Raw genomic sequence first — 6,388 nt, 5'->3', positions numbered from 1 at the left:
CCGGTTAAAGGGTTTTTTTGGGGAGTTTTTCCTGATCCGCTGCGAGGGTCATAAGGACAGAGGGATGTCGTATGCTGTAAAGCCCTGTGAGGCAAATTGTGATTTGTGATATTGGGCTTTATAAATAAAATTGATTGATTGATTGATTGATTTAAAGGAGCAATCTTATCAAGAATAGCAGAGCAGTGTGAGTTAAAAGTTAAAACTGGGAGTCAACGTCAACATTAATACTAACAGGCTGCGCCACCCTGTTAAAAGCGAATGAGAATTTCTCAGCAGAGAGGTTATTTAACATACGGGTGAGTTTTGTACGCTTGCTGGTTGAACAATCAGAAATAATAGACAAATTAAACAGGATGCAGTTGTGATCAGTGACGGGCAGCTCCTCAGAGACGATACAATCAATGTCCAAACCAAGTGTAAAAACAAGGTCCAGCGTGTTTCCCTTAATGTGTGTCGGGCCATTGACATGTTGCACAAAATGAAAAGAGATTTATAAAATTATTAGCAAAGGAGTTTGTGGTGTCATTTACAGGCACATTAAAATCCCCAAGCATTAAAATTCTTTGAAATTTAGTGATGGAAGCCAAAAAGTCACTAAATTCAGCCAGAAAGGCGCCATTAATACCAGGAGGGCGATAAATTAAAATACAATATAATGGGTTAGAGCGGCCAACTTTAGAAATAAGCAGTTCAAATGAGGTAAAAGTTCCACAATTCACTCTCCTCGAGGAGAAACTGTCTTTGTACAACAAAGCAAGGCCACCACCGTGGCCAGTGGTCCTTGGGGCACATATGAATGCGCAATCAGGCGGGCATAGCTCCTTCATGGACACATAATCTATATAAAGGAAGTAATGGACTGTGTCCTCAAACCATTTACTTATATATGTAATAAATCCTTTCAAACAGGTATTTTTCCTGATAAGATGAAACTGTAGCAACTGGCTAAGGTGGTTCCAATTAATAAAAATGGTGACAAACACATTATATCAAATTATAGACCTGTGTCATTGCTACCTCAGTTTTCAAAAATACTTGAAAATTGTTTGTAAATTTCTAAGTTTGTAAATAGACTGGATGATTTTATGGATAAATATGAGTTATTGAGTGACCATCAATATGGGTTTAGGAGCAACCGATCAACATCTTTAGCAGTGATGGAATTTGTAGAAAATATTGCAACAGCTATGGATAAGAAACAATATGCTGTAGGTGTTTTTGTTGATTTATGTAAAGCGTTTGACACAATTAATCATTCCTTACTTCTGCAGAAATTGGAGCGTTATGGCGTAAGAGGTGTTACACTAAATTGGATAAGAAGTTATTTAAATAATAGGTTTCAGTATGTAAAAATTAATAATGCTGCGTCACATTTTAGAAAAGTAACTTGTGGTGTTCCACAAGGTTCGGTATTGGGAGCTTAGTTATTTATACTTTATTTGAATGATATTTGCACTGTATTTAATAAGTTGAAATTTATTACATTTGCTGATGATACAAATTTATTTTGTTCAGGATCAGACATTAAAGACTTGTTGACAACTGTAGAAAAGGAGTTGATCATGTTAAAAGAATGGTTTGATATCAATAAGTTGTCATTAAATGAAAATAAAACAAAATTTATGGTCTTTGGTGGTGTTGGGCCTAATTGTGAAATGAAATTAATCCTAAATGGAGTTGAAATTGAAAGAGTTAATGAAACTAAATTATTGGGAGTAATTTTAGATCATAAATTCAGTTGGAAGCCACATATAGAATATATTAAACAGAAATGATCTAAATCTATTGTTATTATTTATAAAACTAGGGATTTCTTGAACAAGGAATGTCTGCGTATATTATATTTTTCACTTATAATGCCATATATGTCATATTGTGTTGAGGCTTGGGGAAATACATACAGAACATATATAGACCCTATAATTAAACTCCAGAAAAGAGTTATCAGAATAATAAATAAAGCTTCCTATCGTGAAACCACTAACAAATTATTTATAGAGTCTCGCATCTTAAAATTCTTAGATATTGTATACTTGAAAACATTAGAAATACTATTTTGAGTAAAGAATAAAAGTCTTCCCACCTGTATTCAACAATTTTTTAAATTAAGAAAAAATATATATAATTTAAGAGGGTTGAGTGTCTTTGAAATAAGTAATGTGAGAACTAATGTTAAATACAGATGTGTTTCATTTTTGGGAGTTAAATTATGGAATGGGGTTAGTGATGAGTTGAAATTGTGTAGATCTCTGTTGAGTTTCAAAAAACACATTGAAAGGTAAAATAATTAAGGATTACAATGTAAAATGATTGAATTGTGAAATGATTAAGAAGAAGAATCTAGAGTAAATTTTGTTGTGTTTTTTTCTTTGTATTACTGATATTCTGGGTTATCTTATGGATTGTACAGGATAGGCAAAAATAAGCCTCGGCTTCAGCCTATTCCTTTTTCGGTTACAGAGTTTGTTAAATTTTGTTGTGAGAAAATGTGTAGTGCAAATATGTATGTAAATGTTTTGTCAGTTGATTGCACACAATTTAAGTATTGTATATTGTAACCGAAATAAACCATTCATTTATTCATTCATTCATGATGACATGGTGACGTGGTGTCATGATGACGTGGTGACATGGTGTCATGGTGACATAATGACATGGTGTCATAGTGACATAATGTCATGGTGACATGGTGTCGTGGTGACATAATGACATGGTGTCATGGCGACATGGTGTCATGGTGACATAATGACATGGTGTCATGGTGACACGGTGTCGTGGTGACATGGTGACATGGTGACATAATGACATGGTGTCATGGTGACATAATGACATGGTGTCACGGTGACATAATGACATGGTGTCATGGTGACATGGTGTCGTGGTGACATGGTGACATAATGACATGGTGTCGTGGTGACATGGTGACATAATGACATGGTGTTGTGGCTCCATCTGGTGATAAAAAGTCATCAGTGCTGAAAAACTCAAACTGATACAAGTCTTTATTTCAGACTAAAATCAACTTTACATTTTCACTTCCAAAATTCAATACAACCAAACTGTAACAGTAAATTAGATGACTCCACCTTCTAGTACTAATACTCTGCAAAATATACAAAGTACATGGACGTTGAACCACAACATGTCTGCACACTGATGGTCCCAGTTTACTCTATGGTTCATTTCAGACAGACCAGGGTCACATGACTGATCACCTTCTTAAAGAGACAGTACATCTTCTTAAAGAGACAGTACACCTCAGAGTGACTTAAGTTTTTACATCAGAATGAAGTATTAATAGTCATACATGTTACAGGAGCACAAAGCTTTAATATGTTTAAAACAAAACACTAACATGACCTGGTGACTATACCAAAAATAAATTATAATAAATAAATTAATAAGCCATTTCATGTACCAAAAATATTACGGGGCATTAATTAACTGATATTATGTAACATAAATTATTGTATTAATTCCCTATTTGCCTACTTTCCTATTTAATTTTCCCTTATTGTCTTTATTTTTTACTAAATCTTAAGTTTGTTTTTTGCCAATATATTCATTTACTGAAATTTGTTTGTACACTTTTTTTTTATCTATTCACATTTTTAATAAATGAATATTTATTTCTAATGAACTTTTGGTACATGTTATGACATTTTAATTCATTTATTTACTTTTATTTTAGCAGCTTCTGTCATCCGTACAGAAGAACACAGTATAATAATCAGCTTTTTGTGGATGTAATTTATCCAATAAAATACTTTTTAACAGCTTATTACATTAAACAAACAAAATAAAAACATATTTGTGATGAAAGGTGATGTAAATACAAAGCTGCTGTGATAAGGTGCGTTAAGGTGTTTTTAATATTTAACTGGAGATGGTTTTTCTACATTCAATCTGTTATACGTCGTAATACTGATAATAATACATTTTATTTGAAAAGCGCCTTTCAAAACACTCAAGGTCACGGGACAATCGTAAACAAAGTAATAAATAGGAGAGACCACAACACAGATGAAACAATACAGGAAAAAACCTCAGGAAAAAAATGTAAAGAGCAAGTTTAGCTTAGCTTTTCCAGAGCAGTTGTTCCTGAAATATTTTTGATGTAGATATTTATGTCTGTACTTTGACTTTTCCTTCTGTTTAATGTGACGTTTTACGTCTAGTGAAAAAAACTAAAAGTTTCAACATTTAAAAAATGTGTTCTTTGGCTTGTTGTGTAGATAAATAAATAACGTACATAAATAAAGTGGGCATTATCCTGACTGGAACATGTCAGCCTCAACATAAAGCTTCTTGGATGCTCGCTGTGACAGAAAACACTTTAAATAATCATAAAACTTAAGTAGAGATGAAATAAAAGCAGCAACATGAACGGTTGAAACTTTAATAACTGTCTGTGAGACTCCGCCTGGTGAACACTGTTTGATGGATCACCACCACTGCTACTGCTGCTGTAAAGTTTCTGACCAACAGGTGGCGCCAATGAGCCGAGAAACACAACAAGGTATGGAGGACCATACAAGTGTCAATAAATAATGTGTCAATAAATACAGGAATAAATGAATGCAGAGGTCAGGGCCTCCGACCGCATTAACTACAAATACAGAAACACACGACCAAATAAAAATAACTGTTTAACAAGTGGAAATAAATGATTAAATAAGAAAATGTCACTACTTAATTTAACATTCATTTATTTATATATTTATTTGATTCAATATTTATTTAGTTTGATATTTATTTATGCATTATTCATTCATATATTTATTTTACAATGCATGTTTTCATATCGTATGTTTTTCAACATTTAATTATTAAGATGTTTTTGGGGTTTTTTGGCATGTATTGTAACATCAGCTGTTGGCAGGTATTGTATGCATTTATTTATCTATCTATCCATTTTAATTTAATTTATTTATTTATTTTTATTCATACATTTGTTTATTTCTGTATTTATTGATACGTGAGTCACATGTTTTCCCTCATACTGTCGGGCTGATAGAGCCGTGGGGAAGAATACGACTGTTAACGACTGATGGAGTGATGAAGTGATGAACGCTGTTAAAGTAAAGAGGTGTCTGAATGATTAGTGATCACATGATGTGACCTCAGTGTGAAATCAAAGCTGCCAGACTGATTCAGTAGTTTTAGCCACCACAGTCTTACAGGAAGGAGCTCGCTGTCAGACAGTGAAGAAGAGGAGGAGTCAGGAGGAAGATGAAGCAGGTGGGTGTGACTGTGGTACCTCCACCTGACGCTCCTGGAGGAGCAGGAGAAGATGGAGGAGGAGTCGCTGCAGCTTTATCACAGCGTTCTGTAACATAGAGACAAACAGCACACTGTTTCATCACTTCCTGTTTCTGCACAGCACTCTGAGGGTGTACAGAGAGACGCTGGACGTGTCCGTCCTGTGGCGGCGGTACAGACCTGAGACGGTGAGTGAGACTTTGTGCCGGTCACTCAGCACGGGGATGACACAGTCGTAAAGTCCGCTGTCTGACAGCAAGACGTCCCTCATGGTGACGGAGAAGTTCCCCTTCCTGTACAGCTCTGGGTCACTGATAACTCGACCTCTGAACTTCCCATCCTGCGTCGAATAGTTTGGGGCATTTTGTTTGATGTCCAACACCACTTTGTTGTCTTCGTCCCTCCAGAAGACGGACACAGGTTGAGAGGACACCTCGTAGATGCACGGCAGCAGGATGCTGTCTCCGATACAAGCGCTGACTTTCAGCTGGGCGGTTTCTGTGACATCACTCACACACACACACACACACACACACACACACACACACACACGGTACACGTGTTCATACCGACACGTTCAGTAGGAGGCTTCGAGTTTTAGACACGTTATGAACCCAACGACACGTTAACCTGTTTCATCTGTTAGCATCTACAGGTTCAAGTTCTCAACAGGAAGTGGACCCTCCCACCAACACACACCACAACCTCCTGCTGCACTGACACACACTGGCACCACGCTACGCTAACCTAAGCTAGCTCCTTACAAGATGGCCACTAAGATAACTGGTCCAGTAGAAACAGTTAATGTTAGCTGTTAGCAGCTGTTAACGTTAGCTGTTGGAAACTATTTAATGTTAGCTGTTAGCAGCTAGTTAATGTTAGCTGTTAGAAGCTGTTAACGTTAGCTGTTAGCAGCTAGTTAATGTTAGCTGTTAGCAGCTGTTAATGTTAGCTGTTAGCAGCTATTTCATGTTAGCTGTTAGCAGCTAGTTAATGTTAGCTGTTAGCAGCTATTTCATGTTAGCTATTAGCAGCTGTTAACGTTAGCAGCTAGTTAATGTTAGCTGTTAGCAGCTGTTAATGTTAGCTGTTAGCAGCTAGTTAATGTTAGCTGTTAGCAGCT

The 6,388-nt window shown here is 36.0% G+C and overlaps 1 protein-coding gene across 1 annotated transcript in view; it reads right to left on the bottom strand.

The window, feature by feature from the left end:
- Positions 1 to 5,619: 5,619 nt before the first annotated feature.
- The window catches only part of iqca1 (IQ motif containing with AAA domain 1), a 23,894-nt gene continuing 23,125 nt past the window's right edge, over positions 5,620 to 6,388 (bottom strand). The window contains exon 21 of the mRNA XM_050064172.1: positions 5,620 to 5,774. The gene's annotated coding sequence lies outside the window, so the exon portion shown is untranslated. The remainder of the gene's footprint in view (positions 5,775 to 6,388) is intronic.

The sequence above is a fragment of the Epinephelus moara genome, chromosome 16, assembly GCF_006386435.1.
Source record: "Epinephelus moara isolate mb chromosome 16, YSFRI_EMoa_1.0, whole genome shotgun sequence".
Classification (NCBI taxonomy): Eukaryota; Metazoa; Chordata; class Actinopteri; order Perciformes; family Serranidae; genus Epinephelus; species Epinephelus moara.
The sequence above is the reverse complement of the archived record's forward strand: the minus strand, read 5'-3'. Positions and strand labels throughout refer to the sequence as shown.